This window comes from Bombina bombina, chromosome 1, assembly GCF_027579735.1.
Source record: "Bombina bombina isolate aBomBom1 chromosome 1, aBomBom1.pri, whole genome shotgun sequence".
NCBI classification, from domain to species: domain Eukaryota; kingdom Metazoa; phylum Chordata; class Amphibia; order Anura; family Bombinatoridae; genus Bombina; species Bombina bombina.
Genome location: NC_069499.1, coordinates 1,530,911,334 through 1,530,936,193, shown reverse-complemented (window position 1 = coordinate 1,530,936,193; position 24,860 = coordinate 1,530,911,334).

Here is a 24,860-nt window from a genome sequence, read left to right as displayed (position 1 = left end):
ATACAGTATATTGATGTGTTAATATGTGTATATACAAATAAATATATATGTATATGCTTATATACATATACAGTATATTGATGAGTTAATATATGTAAATACAAATAAATATATATGTATATGCTTATATACATATACAGTATATTGATGAGTTAATATGTGTAAATACACATAAATATATATGTATATGCTTATATACAGTATATTGATGTGTTAATATGTGTATATACAAATAAATATATATGTATATGCTTATATACATATACAGTATATTGATGAGTTAATATGTGTAAATACACATAAATATATATGTATATGCTTATATACAGTATATTGATGTGTTAATATGTGTATATACAAATAAATATATATGTATATGCTTATATACATATACAGTATATTGATGAGTTAATATGTGTAAATACACATAAATATATATGTATATAGTCATTTACATATATATTTTTAAATTTGCTGCCCAACGCTGCACGACACATGTCTGAGTTTCTGTTGACAATAAAACAATAGCATGTTTCATGGCATAAGAACGAGGCTCCCATTGGAGCCTATGGAAACGCGCTCTCATGAGCGCAAAGCTTCCAGGCAATGCGAGGTTGCGTTCGCATTACACTTAACTTGTAATACCAACACACATTTTGCGCTCCAATCGTAATATAGGTCATTGCTATTTACACTTGGGTCTATTTTCTCTCCAATCTGTACATTTTAAAGATGCAAATATTTCCAAATCCAAATGGAAACCTCCCAACTCCCAAGCAGTTTGGACAAAGGGTTTTCTTGCTATAATAATAATATTGAATGTATTTAATAGTAATAATAAAAACAATAATCAGTAGTGGTAAGAGGTTTATCCGCTATAGGTTCAGGCACAAATCTGTTTTGCGTGGTGGTGAACATTATAGTTTATTCCTGAGGAGTAGAAGTCTAAAGTAAACTTTCATGATGTAGAAAGAGCATGCAAATGTAAACTTTCTAATTTGCATCTTTTATCTAATTTGTTTAGTTTTCTTGATATTTTTTGTTGAAAAGAGGGTCAGGAGCAGCAGTTCACTAGTGGGAGCTAGCTGCTGATTGTTGGGTGCACAAACAGTATATGGCTCTTGCTTAACAATCTGTTCAGCTAGTTCCCAGTAGTGCATTTCTTCTGCTTCAGCAAAGGATATCAAGAGAATGAAGCAAAATTGATAATAGACATAAATTAGAAAGCAGTTTAAAATTGTATGTTCTATCTGAATCATGAAAGAAAACTTTTGGGTTTTTGTCTTTTTAAATTCTTACTATCCTTCAGACAGACTGTTCACATCTTCAATACATTTCATGCTTAGGATCATAAACCATTGTCTAATTCAGTATCTACATTTTATGTTAACAATACCCATACCCACCTTTTGTGAGCCATTGTATATAATAAAGTATACAAGTTTCATAGGAGGGTTAAAATAAATGATAGGCACTCTGAAAAACAAGCACAAACGTGGAGAAATGTAATGGTCATCCATATGTAACCGTGACAGAAAACAAGCCATGCAACAAGGTGAGTCACAGCAAAATACATGTAGTAGAACAGGAAATATCTGACAGTGTAGAACCTATATGGAACGCATGTTATTTGCCATTAACTAAAGCAAACACAAAAGGAATTTTACTCTCCCATGAGCCTCTTCATCGGCCTTCCATAAATACTACATTACCTCCATATTGTAACATAACAAAAAACAACGTTTAGTAATATATATGTATATGAAATAGTGTTTACAACTACTATAAGCAGATATTGTACTTGATATGAGAATGCAAATCCATCCATATGTTAAAAAGTCAATTCAAGGCATTTTTTTCAGGGTGTTAAAGGAAGACTCCCAAGCTTACATATATTGTCTCTTCTTGCTGGTCCCATAATTCTTAGCTCTGTTCATGATAGGAAGAACAGGAAGTCATTTTTGTTCTACCTTATCATATTGGTGCTTTTCTAGCAGAATATGCTTTAGGAAGGCTGCTATAAAGAAGGCTTATGGAGTGGAGCTGAAGAGTTACTGGTCAGGTTTCTTGGCCCCAGGTTGGTGAAGACTAGTTTCTGACTTCTTCCTCTAGTGAGATCAGTGAAGGCATGGCCCCAGGAATTCTAACTTCTGATAAACAGTGCCATTTTGATGGCTCATGTATCTCTAGGGTACTTTTCAGCGCATTTAAAATGGCTATAACAGGGAGTGCTGGTTACATTTCCACATCAACATTTACAAAAAGGATGCATCTTGGAAGCCAGCCCTGGGATCTTAATAGTTTAATGAGTTTCTGTTGACAAAAAATATATATATATCAAGTTGGAGGCTCTTATAACTGTGAGTTTATCTTAGTTACTGCATTTCTGATTTTTTGGGGGATCTAAGGGATACCTACTTCCATATCTCAGTAGCAAATAGTCATGTGCAGTACCTCTGATTTGCAATAGGAACACAGTATTTCCATTTTCATTATCTTTCATTTGAGATTTCAGAAAGTTATTGATACCACACATTGAAGACACAGGTAAAAGTTCTAAAAATCCTCCAATTGAATGGCTGATAATAAGCCAGAAACCAGGAGACTGGTCTGATAACAGTTCTCAATACCATATTTTATACCTAACCAAACTGTTGCAGTATAACTTTCACTCGCCCAGGGCCTCAATGAAGATAATGGTAAATATTTCCCAAAAGGATTAATTTTTCTTTTCATCTCAAGCAACATCTAGATTAGTGACTTCAGAGTCACATTCTTGACAGAGGCCATCCCTTGACCAATCCCTTTCAAATTCAGATAAAAACAGATTCAAGCCAACTAGTCTTAAAAATCCTAGATATAAGAACAACAACTCTGGTATTGAGTAATCGTAAGTATTTTCAGAAATAAAAAAATAAATAAAGACACACAATACAACAAGACATTCATGTCTTACATCTATTTTTAAGGGAGAACAAAAAAAATTAAGTTGTCTTTAAGAAAGTCAGTTCATCGTTTCTTTGAGCCCATAAAAAAAGAGAAATTAACAGCATTTCACAATTCTTCAAATCATATATACAAGGCAGATTACCTAAGAAGAATCAAAACATACCTAAGCCATTGTATAGAAGCAGGAAGGAGCTAGTGAAATGTATTGGAGCTCGTCTTCTCTGGCCAAGAATGGCATCTGTTGTTCAGATAATTGGCATTAGACCTGCCTTAATTCTTGATTCTAGTTTTTCCAGGAGTTCTACAGCAAGGAGCATTGTACCAATAAATATTTAGAAGTTGCTGCTGGCAGTCTGATTGCATTATGGTCAAGGTGCAACTACCAGATATACTAGTTGCAGTTATTAAATCTTTACTCCAAGCAATACAAATTCTACTACTTTAGCTTACTCAAGGATTTGGGATACCTTATCCAGTCGAATAGAAAGCAAGCTTCCATATCCGTCTTTTAGAATTTATGCATGCCCAGTATGACAGCAAGGATTAAGTTCTAGCACTTTGAAGGTACAAGTTTCTGCTATCTCACCAATTACATAATGTAAGTGGGTTCTAGAACCTTTGGACATGCAGTTTTTTTAAGCACTAGGCCATAGCTGCCTGTCTTTTAAACATATTGATTACACCATCTTGAAAACTATCTCTAGACACAACATTTGGACCTATATGTAAAGTCTCTTTATAGTTTTTGACACTTAAAGGGATAGTCTAGTCAAAAATAAACTTTCATTATTCACATAGAGCATGCAATTTTAAGCAACTTTCTAATTTACTCCTATTATTAAATTTTCTTCATTTTCTTGGTATCTTTATTTAAAAATCTGGAAAGCAACCTTAGGAGCCGGCCCATTTTTAGTTCAGCACCTGGGCAGAGCTTGCTGATTGGATGGCTACATTTAGACACCAATCAGCAAGCGCTACCCAGGTGCTGAACCAAAAATGGGCCACGTCTAAGCTTATATTCCAGCTTTTTAAAATAAAGATACCAAGAGAACGAAGAAAAACTGATAATAGCAATAAATTAGAAAGTTGCTTAGAATTGCATGTGCTATCTGAATCATGAAAGTTTAATTTTGACTATACTATCCCTTAAAACCCATATTCCTAGTGGCTATTACTTATGCAAAAAGAGTATCCAAAGTTTAAAGCACAATTTTTAGAATAACCATATTTGGTATACCAGGCTTCGATTGTGGGAGGAGCTGGAGTAGGCGCGCGAAACTCGCGTCTCTGGTAGGAACTCCTCACCACCGTCTTCCCTCGATCGATACAAGTCATAGGCAAGGGACTGTCTAATAACCCCTCGCCGGGGCGTTCCCTTAATGGAGGGAAGAACATCCCACATAAGGCTATTGATATCGGAGGCCCTTTGCAGCCACATGGTCCAAGTCACTAGGGCCACAGTCTAAAAGCCCATCAAAAATAGATTATTATTTTTTATTATTATTATACTTTATGAAGTGCCATCATATTCCGCTGCGCTGTCCATGGATACAGTTCATTTAAATAAAACAATAATATAAAACTTGTAAGATACAGGACAAAATTTACAAACACATACAGGAGGAATTGAGGGCCCTATTTTCGTGGGAACTTACAATCTAGAAGGGTAGGAGTTTGAGAAACAGGAGGTGAGGACTGCAAGATTGAATGAGGGAAATGTTGTTAGGTAAAATAAATATTATTGAGTTGGGTGGTAGGCTTCTCTGAACAGAAAAGTCTTCAGAGAGCATTTAAAGGAATATAAATACAGGAATGCCTGTGATACTTAGTACCACAGATCTCCTGTAGGAGGCGCTAGAAGGCAATGATAGATATTACCAAAAAATAAGTGTGCATCTCATAACACAATATACATAATATAAAGATGTAAAAATTGTAAAATATAAAATATATATATATATATACAAACGTAGCACTAGTCGTAACCAATTTGGCAATAGATAAGTCCCACAAATGTCCAAAAAATCCGTATGATGAACAGACAGCTCTCGGTCTTCACCCCCAGGGATGATGTAACTTCTATGATGGATAACTGTAACAGAAACAGAAACAGAGGTGCCACATGTATAGATCAATAAGAACCACAATATCCAAGTGAGACAAGATGCAGGGTACTCACAAACATGAAGGCACTCTATTGTGCCTATAGCAGCAGGCTGGTATTCTAGCAGCAAACCAGCTGGCTGTGCAAAGGAATCCCCGTCGTGGTCAACAGCACTGGTATCCTGTAGCTACAGGTCTCCAAACAGCAACCCTTGCCTGGATCACTTTCTGCGAGTTGGAACTGGAGTAAGAAGGGGAGAAGGGCTGATCCGCCCCCAGGCCACCCACAAGGAGACCGCAACACCGACACCAGACTTAAAAATATTGAAGTCACCAAGTTAATGTAATGCTGAGTGAGACTGGCCCCAGTACGGTTCAATGTACGCAGTAAATATCCACAGTGGCCGCTCCAAACTGACTCTAGAGTCAGTTGGAGCAGCCATTGTTGATTAGAGAGGATAGGTTGAGGGGAGCGGTGTTGGTGAGCGCTTTGTATGCAAGGGTGAGAATTTTGAAGTTAGTTCTGCTGTGAATGGGAAGCAAAAAAAGGGTCTCACAGAGTTAAGTGTATCTCCGAGGCAGCAGACTTAGGGCGATGGGAAAATGGTAATGCCATCAACAGGGATAGAGAAGTCAAAAGTCGGCATAAAGCTTGAGGGGGGGATAAGAAGGAGCTCAGTCTTGGACATGTTAATATTTAGGTGGTGAGATGCCATCTAGGAAGAAATACCAGATAAGCAGTTGCTGAAATGAGAAAGGACAGAAGGAGAGAGAGCAGGGGTGGAGAGGTAGATCTGGGTGTCATCAACATAGAGGTGATATTTCAAGCCATAACTGTTGATAAGTTTACCCAGCGAAGAAGTATAAATAGAGAAGAGTAGAGGACCCAGAACAGATCCTTGAGGCACTCCAACAGACAGAGGCATTGTAGAGGAGGAGTCGCTGGCAAATGACACAGAAAAAGACCTGTGAGAAAGATAAGAGTGAATCCAGGAAAGAGCAGTGTCACAGAGGCCAAAAGATCTAAGGGTCTGTAGGAGGATGGGGTGGTAAACTGTGTCGAAGGCAGCTGAGAAATCTAGTAAGATGAGTATAGAGTAGAGTAGACCTTGGTAAGGGCAGTCTCAGTTGAGTGTTTAGGGCGGAATCCAAATTGCTGGGGGTCAAGCAAGGAGTTGGCGGACAGGAAGTGGGTTAGGCAATTGTAAACTAGTTTTTCAAGGAGTTTTGATGTTAGTGGAAGCAGTTATATGGTAGGGTAGCTTTCCGGAGAATTAGGGTCGAGGGAGGGTTTTTTAAGTATGGTAGTGACTTTTGCGTGTTTTAAAGAAGATGGGAATGAGCCAGTAGAGAGAGATAGGTTGAAGATGTGGGTAAGAGCAGGAGTGAGGGTGGAAGATAGGGAGGGTATTAGATGGGAAGGGATAGGGTCAAGTGGGCAGGTAGTGAGTCATGAGAAAGATAGTAAGGAAGAAACGTCATTCTTAGTGGCTGGATAGAATATGCAGAGGGTGGCAGAGGGAGTATCTGGGCCTGTTGTTGAAAAATTGCAGGTTGGTGTTGGGATGTTGCTTCAGATAGTACGTGTTTTGTTTAAAAAGTAGTCTGCCAGGTCTTGAGCACTAAAGACACATGGGGGGTGGAGCAAGTGGGTAGAGGAAAGAGTTAAAGGTGAAGAAGAGTTGTTTAAGGTTTGAGGAAAGAGTAGATATGAGAGAAGAGAAGTAGGTTTGCTTGGCTAAGTGAAGGGCAGAAGTGTATGAGCGAACAATAAACTTATAGTGTATGAAATCAGGTTCAGAGTGAGTTTTCCTCCAGACACGCTCAGAAGTACGGGACCATTTTTGCAAATAGCGTGTTTGCTGAGAGTGCCAGGGCTGCAACTGACGGGAAGATGTTTTGCGCAGTTGGGGAGGGGCAAGTATGTCTAGATAAAGCCTGATTCAGCCAGCTATCCAGACTATGAACTCGGCCAGCATTCCGACCAGATTTAAAGCTCTGTGCTGGAGCCACTACCACATTCTCTGCACAATTTAGCTGACAGACAGAGAGACTTTAGTTGTACCACTAAAACACAGCCAGCATCACTAGCACAGGAGTGCCCTCCCAGAACCCCACCAGCGGCAAGAGTGTTCACAAAGCGGCTCCACTAAGCGGCTTACGAACCCCAGCCCCAGGGATAGGAGGAATTAGCCCCTTCCAGGAGAAAGACCCAGGTGCACAGACCACACATTGACAGGCTGAGAAGCACCGGACCCCACTGTGATGGCCTGCATTGAGAGTAGCTTCTAAGTGAAGCCTCCACCCCTACACTCAGGGGATCACTACCAGTATCTCAGGCAGTTGTCAATTTCAAGCAGTTTTCATACTGGGGCCTCTTTGGATAAAGAGCGCTGGCTACAAAAGGGCAATAACCAGAGTAAACCAACCTGCTGGAACTTCGTGCCATCTTCCTCAGTTAAGTACCAGAGTTGAGGTTTTTCTTTGTATCTATCTAAAAAAAAAGGAGGAAAGAAAAAGAAAAAATGTCTTTCTGTTTGTGAAAGTCACCTCCAAGAGCTACCCAGTGGTTTTTTCTTTATATTCGATGACAATGTAGTAAACAGGAGCAAAACTGCTTTACCCACACTATATTAGTGGTGGGCTTCCTGAAACTTCTTTTGTCGGGACAGTTATATCAAGGCTACCTGTCTGTGTTTTGGACATACCTTATTATACAGCGGCGGGGGTTACTGTATTGTTTTCATTTTGCTTAAATATTTACAATAATAACATGGGATGCTCCCCCATCAGAAGAGACTGATACTATAAATTAAAGGGACACTGAACCCAAAATTTTTCATCTGTGATTGAGATAGAGCATACAATTTTAAGCAACTTTCTAATTTACTCCTATTATCATTTTTTCTTCGTTCTCTTGCTATCTTTATTTGAAAAAGAATACATCTCAGCTTTGTTTAGGTTCAGGACTCTGGACAGCACTTTTTATTGGTGGATGAATTTATCCACCAATCAGCAAGAACAACCCAGGTTGTTCACCAAAAATGGGCCGGCATCTAAACTTACATTCTTGCATTTCAAATAAAGATACCAAGAGAATGAATAAAATTTGATAATAGGAGTAAATTAGAAAGTTGCTTAAAATGTCATGCTCTATCTGAATCACAAAAGAAAAAATGTGGGTTCAGTGTCCCTTTAAGGTACTTTGAAGATGGCACTTAATATATATGTCCCTACAAGGTTGTTAAACCACATAGCAATAGAGAAATACTCTACTGGGACCCCTTTTTAGTGAATGTTATACTCTTAAAAGTAATATGATTAAGTATTAACATTTTCCTGCTAAATTATGCTAATACTGCAGATGCAACTAACAATATAAGTCAATCTTTAAATTCAGGCAGTCTATTATCCAGGACAGTCATTTATGTAGAATAGGCTATAGACCGCAAGCGTAATTACCTAAGCAACTAGTAACAGTCAGTATAAATACACAGATAGAAAGTAACAGTGTATAATTTGTTTGAGATATAGCCTAAGCTAATATCATACTGAAACTATTTTCCATGTTTGATTCTCTCCTGGTTCATATATGACCTATCACTATGAATAATGATGCATCTCTGAACTAAACTATATTCTTTTCACATGTTTATGGGATAATTCCGATCAGAGAACTATTCTCTGTGAGTATCAACAGTGCTTAGACAAGGCAAAGGAAAAGTGGAAAGGAAGGAAAGGGGACAATTTTAGAATCCCTGGACTGTGCAGATCTTATGAAGTTTGCCACTTTAACTTTTACCACAAACTTAAGTTATTCCAATAGACCTTGCCCCTTTTGCAGTAGAAAGGTCACACAGAATAGGCCCTATTAAGATGCAAGATAACAGAACCAATCAGAATAGACCAAGCATGATAAAATACCTAAATTTTCAGGATCAAACTAAAATCCTCACTTATTATCGAAGACAAATACCTTTTGAATTGAATCACGAACATATCATGATATTCCAGGATTTTCAGCAGAAACCTCAAATAAGAGGCGGGAGCTTGCCCCATATTGTACTCAGCTGATAAATCTTGGAATACAGGCAACCCTTTTATATCCAGCCAAGATAAGAATACTGCATGACTAAAATCATAATAATGGATAAAATAGAGGAAGTTAAAAACTTTATGGATAAGGTTAAAGTGTGATAACCTACTAACTACTAGATACACAACTATGAAAGTACTAATAAAAAGAGTACTGGATGAAGCTATGGGCTGGCGTTGTATATACTTTGTTTCCCTTTTTTATTTTTCCCTTGTGTGAGTCCCGACTTTTAGGTTTCCTTTTTCTTCTCTGCTTTTAATGAAAGATAAAATAAATATATTGTCTTGGAATGTGGGAGGAATTAATTCTCCAATAAAAAGGAAGCAAACTGTTCAATATCGCTACACATTTAATCCAGATATAGTCTTTTTACAAAAGACACATTTGAACAGCACGGAATATGAAAAACTAAGATTTTATTGGATTGGAGAAATAATTTATTCCCCGGTAATAAACAAGAAGAGAGGAGTGGCATTTCTACTTAATAAAAGCCTAGAACACTCTATCGAATCCTGTTTTAATGATAAGGAAGGGAGATTTTTAATTTTGGAAATTGAGATACAAGGTTCTCTCTTTATTTTATGCAATCTTTATGCCCCTAATGAGTTCCAACCAAAGTTCTCAGAAAATCTATACTCCAAACTTATAAAACATTTAGATGCTCAGTTAATAATAGGAGGAGATTCCAATATTGCTTTAAACCCTTATCTTGATAGAGTTAAAAAAACAAAAGAGATACAATGGAGAGGCTAAACTACTTCATGGTTTTGTTAAAAACTTAAAACTGTGGGATATTTGGAGGGCCCAGAATCCGGATTGCCGGGATTTTACCGGTTAATCAAAATCATATAAATCTCTATCAATAATTAATATCACCTAGATTACGAGTTTTGCATTGCAGCTTTTAACGCTGAAAAAAATGTTAATTTCAGCGTAAAAGCAGTAACGCCGCTATTGGGAGTTGTGTCGGTATAGCTATACCGCAAGCATTTTAGCCTGTAACGTAACGTCAACCCCGCACAATGAAGTTTTTGCGTAGGATTTCCATAGCGCTCATATTACAGGTTATGCGGTGAGGCTAAAATGCTAGCGTTACAAGACACGATCCATACCACCATCTGAGAGCAGTAGTTATGAGTTTTGCGCCACAAAATGTTTCGCAAAACTCATAACTAAAGTGTTACAAAGTACACTAACACCCATAAACTACCTATTAAACCCTAAACCGCCACCCTCACGCATCGCAAACACTATATGAAACCTATTAACCCCTAATCTGCTGCCCACCCACACCGCGACTATTAAATAAAGTTATTAACCCCTGATCTGCCTCCCGACATTCCTGACACTATAATAAAGCTATAAACCCCTAAACTGCCGCCCACCCACATCGCGACTATTCAATAAAGTTATTAACCCCTAATCTGCCACCCACCCACATCACCAACACTATTTAAATATATTAACCCCTATTCCGCCGCTCCCCGACATCGCCGCCACTTAATTAAGTTATTAACTCCTAAACCTCTGGCCTCCCACATCTCCGCAACTAAATAAACCTATTTACCCCTAAACCACCGCCCCCCACATCGCAAGACGCTAAATTAAACTATTAACCCCTAAACCTAACACCCCCCCTAACTTTAAATTAAAATTACAATATAACTCTATTTAAATAAATAAAAAGTTACCTGTGAAATAAATATAAACCTAACAATAAACTATATATTAACCTAAAATAATTAATCTACTAAAATAAAAAATACTACCAATTAAAATATCTAAATTACAAATTTAAAAACCTAAGACTAAGAAAAAAATAAAAAATCTAAATTACAACTAAAAAAAACAAATCCTCCGAAAAATTTAAAAAAAATCTAAGTTTACCAAAAATAATTAACACTAAAATCACGAAAAATAAAAAACACTAAGATTACAAAAAATAAACGAAATTATCAAAAATAAAAACAATTACACCTAATCTAATAGCCCTATAAAAATAAACCCCCGCCCCCAAATAAAAACACCCTACAATAAACTACTAATAGCTCTTAAAAAGGCCTTTTGTAGGGCATTCCCCTCAACATTAAAACCCAGCACCCAACCAATCCCCCTAAATAAAAAACCTAACTCTAAAAAAAACTTAAGATACCCATTGCCCCTAAAGGGGCATTTGTATGGGCATTGCCCTTAAAGGGGCATTTAGCTTTTTTGCATTACCCTTAAAAGGGCATTTAGCTCTTTTTAAAAGCCCAAAGCCCTAATCTAAAAAAAAACTAACACTAAACCCAGAAGATCTACTCAAGGTTTCTGAAGTCCGGACATCCATCTCCATCCAGTCGGCGAGGTCTTTATCTAGGCGGCGAGGTCTTTATCCATCCCGGGGGCGTCTTCTATCTTCATCCCGGAAGCGCATAGCGGAGCCATCCTGGAAGCCAAAGACATCCTGTTAGGAGCATCCTCTTCATACGGTCGCCGCCATACAGTGAAGTTGAATGCAAGGTAGCCGTTTCAAAATGGTGCACCTTGCATTCCTATTGGCTGATTTGATTCTTCAAATTCAAATCAGCCAGTAGGATGAGACCTACTGAAATCCTATTGGCTGTTCAAATCAGCCAATAGGATTTCAGTAGCTCTCATCCTATTGGCTGTTTTGAACAGCCAATAGGATTTCAGAAGCTCTTATCCTATTGGCTGATTTAAATTTGAAGATGTTTTTTAATTTGTAATTTAGATATTTTAATTGGTATGGTAGTATTTTCTATTTTATTAGATTAGTTATGTTAGGTTAATTTATAGTTTAATGTTAGGTTTATATTTATTTTACAGGTAAGTTTGTATTTATTTAAATAGAGTTAAATTGTAATTTTATTTAAAGTTAGGGGGTGTTAGGTTTAGGGGTTAATAGATTAATTTAGTGTTTTGCGATGTGGGGGGGGCGGGGGTTTAGGGGTTAATAGGTTTATTTAGTGCTGGAGATGTGGGAGGCCAGAGGTTTAGGGGTTAATAACTTTATTATAGTGGCAGCGATGTCAGGGGCGGCAGATTAGGGGTTAATAACTTTATTTAGGTGTCGTGATGTCAGGAGTGGTGAATTAGGGGTGTTTAGACTTTGGGTTAATGTTAGGGTGTTAGGTTTAAACGTAACTTTTTTTTCCCCATAGAAATCAATGTGGTTGCGTTACGGAAATTTTTCATTCCACGGTCGCAGGTGTTAGTTTTTTTTTTTCTAACACTCTCTCCCCATGGATGTCTATGGGGGAAAGCGTGCACGAGCACATCAAATCAGCCCTTGGATTTTGTGCGGTATGGAGCTTAACACCACCATATCGCACGCACAAGGAGGCTTTTCATAAACTCGTAATGGCAGCGCTATGGATAGTGAAATAACGCAACTTTTGTTGTTTCGCACCCTGTTTAGCGCAAAACTCGTAATCTAGGTGTATGTTTCTTATTAGCAAATCCTTGCTGCGTCTAGCTATAACAACTGATATCAAAAATATTCTCATCTCAGACCATGCAGATATCTCCTTATTTCTGTCTATTTTGAATTTCGGAAAAAAATAATTGGAAAATTCTTCTTTCTCTCATATCTTTATCAGAATATCAAGTTTAAGAATTGGTTAATAAACAAGTGGGGTGAATTTAAACATTTTAACAAAGAATATATTTCTAAAGCAGAGATATTTTGGGAAACAGCAAAGACCTTTTTAAGGGGAGAAATCAAGGCCTCTATGATAAAGAGGAAAAAAGATATAGGGAGAAGGGAAATACAGCTAGCTATCTGAAGAATAAGTATACAGAATACATTGGAAATCCTGATAGAGCCCACTGGTTAGAATATCAGAAGGCAAAAAAAGCAAGACAGCTCTTCTTAAAGGGACATGAAACCCCAATTTTTTCTTTCATGATTACAATAGAGAATAACATTTTAAACAACTTTCTAATTTACTTCTATTATTTAATTTGCTTTCTTCTCTTGTTATCCTTTGCTGAAAGGTTTATGTAGGCAAGCTCAGGATTAGGAAAGAACCTAGGTTCTAGCTGCTGATTGGTGGCTGCACATATATACCGATTTTCATTGGCTTACCCATGTGTTTAGTTAGAAACCAGTAGTGCATTGCTGCTATTTCAACAAATGATACCAAGAGAATGAAACAAATTAGATAATAGAAGTAAATTAGAAAGTTGTTTAAAATTGTATTCTCTATCTCAATCATTTTTGGGTTTCATGTCCCTTTAACTCAACAATCAATCCAGCTTGATCTAAAGAACAGCGGCACATTCCACAAACTCAGCTCCAAATCTTCTAAATATCTAGCCAATTTAGCTAAAAGTCGGAGAAAGAAAAATTATATAGGAGCTATTACATCTAGGAGGACAAGATATACCTCCCCACAAGACATATTGACTCAGTTTCATATATACTATCAAAATTATACTGTAGAGGTTAACAAAAAGTATAAGAAGGATTTTTGGGAAAAGGTTTTCACCAAAAATTTCCAGGGAACATATAAACTCCTTAAATAGAGAAATTACAGCTAAGGAAATTTCAAGTGCAATTCATAAGCTATCCAATGGTAAGGCACCCGGTCCAGACCAGATTCCCCCGGAATTCTACAAAATCTTAGAACCACAAATTATCCCAACACTCAAAGTTTTATTTAACAATTATTTCCTCTCAAACAATAAACCATGTAAATACTTCTAATGTTTTGTTAATTGCCATGTGATGTTCAATCCTTATCAATACTTAATATTATTCTAAAATTTATAGCTGTCGTATGCCATAGTTTTAACCTCTTCCAAATTTTATTGTCTGTTTACTTAACATCTCACCCTGACCAGACCAGAATCTAACTTTCCAATTGGCCTTTCAAATTGTCATTGATTAGCAATCGGCTAAATTTTGTGGACTCAGCTGACTGCCCTCCCTGCATATATTTCACACCAGTTTGGAAGGTGCATTGCACAGGGGTGCATTGCCTGGGCAAGAGTCCATGAGCTAGTGATGTATGGGATATACATTCCTACCAGGAGGGGCAAAGTTTCCCAAACCTCAAAATGCCTATAAATACACCCCTCACCACACCCACAAATCAGTTTTACAAACTTTGCCTCCCATGGAGGTGGTGAAGTAAGTTTGTGCTAGATTCTACGTTGATATGCGCTTCGCAGCAGTCTGGAGCCCGGTTTTCCTCTCAGTGTGCAGTGAATGTCAGAGGGATGTGAAGAGAGTATTGCCTATTTGAATTCAATGATCTCCTTCTACGGGGTCTATTTCATAGGTTCTCTGTTATCGGTCGTAGAGATTCATCTCTTACCTCCCTTTTCAGATCGACGATATACTCTTATATACAGGGAGTGCAGAATTATTAGGCAAGTTGTATTTTTGAGGATTAATTTTATTATTGAACAACAACCATGTTCTCAATGAACCCAAAAAACTCATTAATATCAAAGCTGAATAGTTTTGGAAGTAGTTTTTAGTTTGTTTTTAGTTATAGCTATTTTAGGGGGATATCTGTGTGTGCAGGTGACTATTACTGTGCATAATTATTAGGCAACTTAACAAAAAACAAATATATACCCATTTCAATTATTTATTTTTACCAGTGAAACCAATATAACATCTCAACATTCACAAATATACATTTCTGACATTCAAAAACAAAACAAAAACAAATCAGTGACAATATAGCCACCTTTCTTTGCAAGGACACTCAAAAGCCTGCCATCCATGGATTCTGTCAGTGTTTTGATCTGTTCACCATCAACATTGCGTGCAGCAGCAACCACAGCCTCCCAGACACTGTTCAGAGAGGTGTACTGTTTTCCCTCCTTGTAAATCTCACATTTGATGATGGACCACAGGTTCTCAATGGGGTTCAGATCAGGTGAACAAGGAGGCCATGTCATTAGATTTTCTTCTTTTATACCCTTTCTTGCCAGCCACGCTGTGGAGTACTTGGACGCGTGTGATGGAGCATTGTCCTGCATGAAAATCATGTTTTTCTTGAAGGATGCAGACTTCTTCCTGTACCACTGCTTGAAGAAGGTGTCTTCCAGAAACTGGCAGTAGGACTGGGAGTTGAGCTTGACTCCATCCTCAACCCGAAAAGGCCCCACAAGCTCATCTTTGATGATACCAGCCCAAACCAGTACTCCACCTCCACCTTGCTGGCGTCTGAGTCGGACTGGAGCTCTCTGCCCTTTACCAATCCAGCCACGGGCCCATCCATCTGGCCCATCAAGACTCACTCTCATTTCATCAGTCCATAAAACCTTAGAAAAATCAGTCTTGAGATATTTCTTGGCCTAGTCTTGACGTTTCAGCTTGTGTGTCTTGTTCAGTGGTGGTCGTCTTTCAGCCTTTCTTACCTTGGCCATGTCTCTGAGTATTGCACACCTTGTGCTTTTGGGCACTCCAGTGATGTTGCAGCTCTGAAATATGGCCAAACTGGTGGCAAGTGGCATCTTGGCAGCTGCATGCTTGACTTTTCTCAGTTCATGGGCAGTTATTTTGCGTCTTGGTTTTTCCACACGCTTCTTGCGACCCTGTTGACTATTTTGAATGAAACGCTTGATTGTTCGATGATCACGCTTCAGAAGCTTTGCAATTTTAAGAGTGCTGCATCCCTCTGCAAGATATCTCACTATTTTTGACTTTTCTGAGCCTGTCAAGTCCTTCTTTTGATCCATTTTGCCAAAGGAAAGGAAGTTGCCTAATAATTATGCACACCTGATATAGGGTGTTGATGTCATTAGACCACACCCCTTCTCATTACAGAGATGCACATCACCTAATATGCTTAATTGGTAGCAGGCTTTCGAGCCTATACAGCTTGGAGTAAGACAACATGCATAAAGAGGATGATGTGGTCAAAATACTCATTTGCCTAATAATTCTGCACACAGTGTATACCATTACCTCTACTGATTCTCGTTTCAGTACTGGTTTGGCTTTCTACTACATGTAGATGAGTGTCCTGGGGTAAGTAAATCTTATTTTCTGTTACACTCTAAGCTATGGTTGGGCACTTTTATATAAAGTTCTAAATATATGTGTTTAAACATTTATTTGCCTTGATTCAGGATGTTCAACGTTCCTTATTTCAGACAGTCAGTTTCATATTTGGGATAATGCATATGAATAAATCAATTTTTCTTACCTTAAAATTTGACTTTTTTCCTGTGGGCTGTTAGGCTCGCGGGGGCTGAAAATGCTTCATTTTATTGCGTCATTCTTGGCGCAGACTTTTTTGGCGCAAAAATTTTCTTTGTCATTTCCGGCGTCATACTTGTCACCGGAAGTTGCGTCATTTTTTTGACGTTTTTGCGCCAAAAGTGTCCCGGATGTGGCGTCTTTTTTGGCGCTAAAAAATATGGGCGTCATTATTGTCTCCACAATATTTAAGTCTCATTGTTTATTTGCTTCTGGTTGCTAGAAGCTGGTTCATTGGCATTTTTTCCCATTCCTGAAACTGTCATTTAAGGAATTTGATCAATTTTGCTTTATATGTTGTTTTTTCTATTACATATTGCGAGATGTCTCAGATTGACCCTGAATCAGAAGCTACTTCTGGAAAATCGCTGCCTGATGCTGGATCTACCAAAGTTAAGTGTATTTGTTGTAAACTTGTGGTAACTGTTCCTCCGGCTGTTGTTTGTAATGAATGTCATGACAGACTTGTTAATGCAGATAATATTTCCTTTAGTAATGTTCCATTGCCTGTTGCTGTTCCATCAACATCTAATATTCAGGGTGTTCCTGTTAACATAAGAGATTTTGTTTCTAAATCTATTAAGAAGGCTATGTCTGTTATTCCTCCTTCCAGTAAACATAAAAGGTCTTTTAAAACTTCTCATGTTTCAGATTACTTTTTAAACGAACATCATCATTCTGATTCTGTTTCTGATACTGATTGTTATTTTCTGTTACACTCTAAGCTATGGTTGGGCACTTTTATATAAAGTTCTAAATATATGTGTTTAAACATTTATTTGCCTTGATTCAGGATGTTCAACGTTCCTTATTTCAGACAGTCAGTTTCATATTTGGGATAATGCATATGAATAAATCAATTTTTCTTACCTTAAAATTTGACTTTTTTCCTGTGGGCTGTTAGGCTCGCGGGGGCTGAAAATGCTTCATTTTATTGCGTCATTCTTGGCGCAGACTTTTTTGGCGCAAAAATTTTCTTTGTCATTTCCGGCGTCATACTTGTCACCGGAAGTTGCGTCATTTTTTTGACGTTTTTGCGCCAAAAGTGTCCCGGATGTGGCGTCTTTTTTGGCGCTAAAAAATATGGGCGTCATTATTGTCTCCACAATATTTAAGTCTCATTGTTTATTTGCTTCTGGTTGCTAGAAGCTGGTTCATTGGCATTTTTTCCCATTCCTGAAACTGTCATTTAAGGAATTTGATCAATTTTGCTTTATATGTTGTTTTTTCTATTACATATTGCGAGATGTCTCAGATTGACCCTGAATCAGAAGCTACTTCTGGAAAATCGCTGCCTGATGCTGGATCTACCAAAGTTAAGTGTATTTGTTGTAAACTTGTGGTAACTGTTCCTCCGGCTGTTGTTTGTAATGAATGTCATGACAGACTTGTTAATGCAGATAATATTTCCTTTAGTAATGTTCCATTGCCTGTTGCTGTTCCATCAACATCTAATATTCAGGGTGTTCCTGTTAACATAAGAGATTTTGTTTCTAAATCTATTAAGAAGGCTATGTCTGTTATTCCTCCTTCCAGTAAACATAAAAGGTCTTTTAAAACTTCTCATGTTTCAGATTACTTTTTAAACGAACATCATCATTCTGATTCTGTTTCTGATACTGATTGTTCTGGTTCAGAAAATTCTGTTTCAGAGATTGATACTGATAAATCTTCATATTTATTTAAAATGGAATTTATTCGTTCTTTACTTAAAGAAGTATTAATTGCCTTAGAAATAGAGGAATCTGGTCCTCTTGATACTAAATCTAAACATTTGAATACGGTTTTTAAACCGCCTGTAGTTATTCCGGAGGTTTTTCCCATCCCTGATGCTATTTCTGAAGTAATTTCCAGGGAATGGAATAATCTGGGTAATTCATTTACTCCTTCTAAACGGTTTAAGCAATTATATCCTGTACCATCTGACAGATTAGAGTTTTGGGACAAAATCCCTAAGGTTGATGGGGCTATCTTTACTCTTGCTAAACGTACTACTATTCCTATGGCAGATAGTACTTCCTTTAAGGATCCTTTAGATAGGAAAATTGAATCCTTTCTAAGAAAAGCTTACTTATGTTCAGGTAATCTTCTTAGACCTGCTATATCTTTGGCGGATGTTGCTGCACCTTCAACTTTCTGGTTAGAAGCTTTAGCGCAATAAGTAACAGATCATAACACTTATAGCATTGTTAATCTTCTTCAACATGCTAATAACTTTATTTGTGATGCCATCTTTGATATCATTAGGGTTGATGTCAGGTATATGTCTTTAGCTATTTTAGCTAGAAGAGCTTTATGGCTTAAAACTTGGAATGCTGATATGTCTTCTAAGTCAACTTTGCTTTCCCTTTCTTTCCAGGGTAATAAATTGTTTGGTTCACAGTTGGATTCTATTATTTCAACTGTTACTGGGGGGGAAGGAACTTTTTTACCACAGGATAAAAAATCTAAAGGTAAATTTAGGTCCGCTAATCATTTTCGTTCCTTTCGTCATAATAAGGAACAAAAGCCTGATCCTTCCCCTACAGGAACGGTATCAGTCTGGAAACCATCTCCAGTCTGGAATAAATCCAAGCCCTTTAGAAAGCCAAAGCCAGCTCCCAAGTCCACATGAAGGTGCGGCCCTCATTCCAGCCCAGCTGGTAGGGGGCAGATTAAGTTTTTTCAAAGAAATTTGGATCAATTCGATTCACAATCTTTGGATTCAGAACATTGTTTCACAAGGGTACAGAATAGGCTTCAAGATAAGGCCTCCTGCAAGAATATTTTTTCTTTCCCGTGTCCCAAAAAATCCAGTGAAGGCTCAAGCATTTCTGAAATGTGTTTCAGATTTAGAGTTGGCTGGAGTAATTGTGCCAGTTCCAGTTCTGGAACAGGGGCTGGGGTTTTACTCAGATCTCTTCATTGTACCGAAGAAGGAGAACTCCTTCAGACCAGTTCTGGATTTAAAAATATTGAATCGTTATGTAAGGATACCAACATTCAAAATGGTAACTATAAGGACTATTCTGCCTTTTGTTCAGCAAGGGCATTATATGTCCACAATAGATTTACAAGATGCATATCTGCATATTCCAATTCATCCAGATCACTATCTGTTTCTGAGATTCTCTTTCCTAGACAAGCATTACCAATTTGTGGCTCTGCCGTTTGGCCTAGCAACAGCTCCGAGGATTTTTACAAAGGTTCTATCTGTAATCAGAGAACAGGGTATTGTGGTATTTCCTTATTTGGACAATATCTTGGTACTTGCTCAGTCTTCACTTTTAGCAGAATCTCATACGAATCAACTTGTATCGTTTCTTCGAGAACATGGTTGGAGGATCAATTTACCAAAGAGTTCGTTGATTCCTCAGACAAAGGTAACCTTTTTAGGTTTCCAGATAGATTCAGTGTCCATGACTCCATGTCCATGACAAAAGACGTCTGAAATTGGTTTCAGCTTGTCGAAACCTTCAGTCTCAATCATTCCCTTCGGTAGCCTTATGCATGGAAATTCTAGGTCTTATGACTGCTGGATCGGACGCGATCCCCTTTGCTCGTTTTCACATGCGACCTCTTCAGCTCTGTATGCTGAACCAGTGGTGCAGGGATTATACAAAGATATCGCGATTAATATCTTTAAAACCGATTGTTCAACACTCTCTGACGTGGTGGACAGACCACCATCGTTTAGTTCAGGGGGCTTCTTTTGTTCTTCCGACCTGGACTGTGATCTCAACAGCTGCAAGTCTGACAGGTTGGGGAGCTGTATGGGGGTCTCTGACAGCACAAGGGGTTTGGGAATCTCAGGAGGCGAGATTACCAATCAACATTTTGGAACTCCGTGCGATTTTCAGAGCTCTTCAGTCATGGCCTCTTCTAAAGAGAGAGTCATTCATTTGTTTTCAGACGGACAATGTCACAACCGTGGCATATGTCAATCATCAAGGAGGGACTCACAGTCCTCTGGCTATGAAAGAAGTATCTCGAATACTTGTATGGGCGGAATCCAGCTCCTGTCTAATTTCTGAGGTTCACATCCCAGGTATAGACAATTGGGAAGCAGATTATCTCAGTCGCCAGACATTACATCCTGGCGAGTGGTCTCTTCACCCAGAGGTATTTCTTCAGATTGTTCAAATGTGGGGACTTCCAGAAATAGATCTGATGGCTTCTCATATTAACAAGAAGCTTCCCAGGTATCTGTCCAGATCCAGGGATCCTCAGGCGGAAGCAGTGGATGCATTGTCACTTCCTTGGAAGTATCATCCTGCCTATATCTTTCCGCCTCTAGTTCTTCCTCCAAGAGTGATTTCCAAGATTCTAAAGGAGCGTTCATCTGTTCTGCTGGTGGCTCCAGCATGGCCTCACAGGTTTTGGTATGCGGATCTTGTCCGGATGGCTACTTGCCAACCGTGGACTCTTCCGTTAAGACCAGACCTTCTATCGCAAGGTCCTTTTTTCCATCAGGATCTCAAATCCTTAAATTTGAAGGTATGGAGATTGAACGCTTGATTCTCAGTCATAGAGGTTTCTCTCACTCCATAATTAATACTATGTTACAGGCTCGTAAATCTGTATCTAGGAAGATATATTATCGAGTCTGGAAGACTTACATTTCTTGGTGTTCTTCTCATCATTTTTCTTGGCATTCTTTTAGAATTCCTAGAATTTTACAGTTTCTTCAGGATGGTTTGGATAAAGGTTTGTCTGCAAATTCCTTGAAAGGACAAATCTCTGCTCTTTCTGTTCTTTTTCACAGAAAGATTGCTAATCTTCCTGATATTCATTGTTTTGTACAGGCTTTGGTTCGTATTAAACCTGTCATTAAGTCAATCTCTCCTCCTTGGAGTTTGAATTTGGTTATAGGGGCTCTTCAAGCTCCTCCGTTTGAACCTATGCATTCGCTGGATATTAAATTACTTTCTTGGAAAGTTTTGTTTCTTTTGGCCATCTCTTCTGCTAGAAGAGTTTCTGAATTATCTGCTCTTTCGTGTGAGTCTCCTTTTCTGATTTTTCATCAGGATAAGGCGGTTTTGCAAACTTCATTTAAATTTTTACCTAAGGTTGTGAATTCTAACATTAGTAGAGAAATTGTAGTTCCTTCATTGTGTCCTAATCCTAAGAACTCTAAGGAAAGATCGTTGCTTTCTTTGGATGTAGTTAGAGCTTTGAAATATTATGTTGAAGCTACTAAAGATTTCCGAAAGACTTCTAGTCTATTTGTTATCTTTTCTGGTTCTAGGAAAGGTCAGAAGGCTTCTGCCATTTCTTTGGCATCTTGGTTAAAGTCTTTGATTCATCATGCTTATGTTGAGTCGGGTAGAACTCCGCCTCAAAGGATTACAGCTCATTCGACTAGGTCAGTCTCTACTTCCTGGGCATTTAGGAATGAAGCTTCGGTTGATCAGATTTGCAAAGCAGCAACTTGGTCTTCTTTGCACACTTTTACTAAATTCTACCATTTTGATGTGTTTTCTTCTTCAGAAGCAGTCTTTGGTAGAAAAGTACTTCAGGCAGCTGTTTCAGTTTGATTCTTCTGCTTATAATTTCCGTTTTTTTCATTATAAGATTTAAACTTTGTTTTGGGTGTGGATTATTTTTCAGCGGAATTGGCTGTCTTTATTTTATCCCTCCCTCTCTAGTGACTCTTGCGTGGAAGATCCACATTTTAGGTATTCATTATCCCATACGTCACTAGCTCATGGACTCTTGCTAATTACATGAAAGAAAACATAATTTATGTAAGAACTTACCTGATAAATTCATTTCTTTCATATTAGCAAGAGTCCATGAGGCCCACCCTTTTTTGTGGTGGTTATGATTTTTGTATAAAGCACAATTATTCCAATTCCTTATTTTTTATGCTTTCGCACTTTTTTCTTGCCCCTCCTGGTAGGAATGTATATCCCATACGTCACTAGCTCATGGACTCTTGCTAATATGAAAGAAATTAATTTATCAGGTAAGTTCTTACATAAATTATGTTTTTCAAAGTGAATATTTTATAAGTGAGGCATTAACAATAGAATTGTACAAGAATTCAACAAGGATTGCGCAAGACACAAGGCAAGTACTTTTGAAAATTATGTTTTATATACCTTATTGTTTCCTTATGCAACTGCTACTGTAATAATATGTCTTATGTGATTAATTGGTTCCCACTTTTGTAAAAATGCTTAATATATTCACATTCCTTTTTGCTGCCTCTTGTCTCTATAACAAAATACATTATTCAATTACTCCTTCTCCCTCTCCACCTGCACTGTTCATTAGCCCATCTCTCTTAAACTCACCTTACTTTTGTACTCATGAACTTTACCTATTCCTAAACACTCTCTCTCCCCCTGCACCTTATCTCAAAAATGTATTACTGCAAATCTGTATCTCATCTCATGTCACTCTTCCTCTTGCTTTTACTAACTGGTGATGACATCTCCCCTAATCCTGGTCCCCAACAACTGCCTAGCCGTGCACATCCATGTGTACTGTCCCATAGACTCAGAAAACAAAACTCTGCCAACCTTACTCACATTCCTCTTTCATCAAAAGCCACTACCCCTTTCACTTGTGCACTCTGGAACTCTCGCTCTGTTTGCAACAAGCTCACTTCTATACATGAACTCTTTATCTCTCGCTCCCTCAACCTTCTGGCCCTAACAGAATCCTGGCTCTCTCCCCTAGACACAGCATCCACTGCTGCTCTGTCACATGGGGGTCTCCACTTCAGCCACACTCCTAGGTCTGGTAATAGACAAGGAGGTGGTGTAGGTATTTTACTTTCCTCTCATTGCACCTTTCAACAAATACAACCCATCTCTTCCCTCACATTTTCCTCATTCGACACCCACATGATTTGCTTATTCTCTTCTCTCTATATGTGTTAGAATCATATACCGACCCTCTGGCTCCTCAACTCAATTTCTAGATCATTTGGCTGCCTGGCTACCTTATTTCCATTCCTCAGACACCCCTGCCCTCATTCTTGGCGACTTCAACATCCCTCTTGACAATCCCAATGCCTCATCTGCAAAACAACTTCTGCAACTCACTTCCTCTTTTGGTTTGTCACAATGGACTGATTCTCCCACTCACACAGATGGTCACTGCCTTGACCTGATCTTTAGCTATCGATGCACTCTCTCAAACTTCACAAACTCCCCCCTTTCCTCTTTCTGACCACTATGTTCTTGCTTGCAACATATCATCCCTCCCTACAACTCTCCCTCCTTCTACTCCTCACACCAAACTTCACAGAAGCATTATTTCATCAGCTTGCTAATTCCATTGAACCTCTCCTCTCATCCTTCTCCTCCTTTTCCTGCCCTGACCAATCTATCTTCCACTATAATTCCCCCCTTACATCCGTCCTTGACAATCTGGCCCCTCTTACCATAGCTCGGAAATCACACAATCATCCTCAGCCTTGGCATACTCCTCTGACACGGTACCTACGCAGATGTTGCCATACTGCTGAGCGGCACTGGAAAAAATCTCAGAGTTCAGCTGATTTTCTTTATTACAAAATCATCTTGAACTCCTACTATTCTGCCCTTAATCTCCATAAGCAACACTACTTCTCTACTCTTATATCTCATCTTTCTTCAAACCCAAAACGTCTGCTCTCCACTTGTAATACTCTTCTCCTCCCTCCCCACCTCCTAATACAACTTCTCTGTCAGCTCAAGACTTTGCCAGCCACTTCATTTACAAAATCGACTCCATCAGAAACAATCAGCTCTCAACATAATTCCATTCTCTCACCCCCTCAAATGCTCTCAATCAACCACAACCCACATAACCTTAAACTTAGCTCATTCTCCCCTGTTACTGAGGAAGAAGTTTCTGCACTTATACTGGGCTCTCACCTCACTACCTCTCCCCTTAACCCTATCCCCTCACAGCTACTCCCCTCCATCTCTGCTACCATTACCCCTATACTCACACACATTTTCAACCTCTCCCTCAGCACCGGTATATTTCCCTCATCTCTGAAACATGCACTAGTCACACCTATCCTCAAAAAACCTTCCCTTGATCCTACCTCCCCATCCAACTACCGCCCTATTTCCCTCCTCCCTCTTGCTTCAAAGCTTCTTGAAAAACTAGTATATGTACGCCTATCCCATTTCCTTACATCAAACTCCCTCCTTGACCCACTGCAATCTGGATTTCGTCCCCATCACTCCACAGATACAGCAATTGTTAAGGTTACCAATGACCTACTTACAGCAAAAGGCCACTTTTCTCTGCTTATCCTCCTTGATCTGTCTGAAGCCTTTGACACTGTTGACCACCCTCTTTTTGCTCCAAACCCTTCAATCATTTGGCATCTGTGACACAGCCCTCTCATGGCTCTCTTCCTACCTGTCAAACTGTACCTTTAGTGTAGCCTTCTCTGGGGCCTCCTCTGTACTGTCACCACTTTCTGTCCTGTCAGAGTACCGCAAGGCTCTGTCCTCGGTCCCCTTCTCTTCTCAATCTACACGTCATCACTAGGTTCCC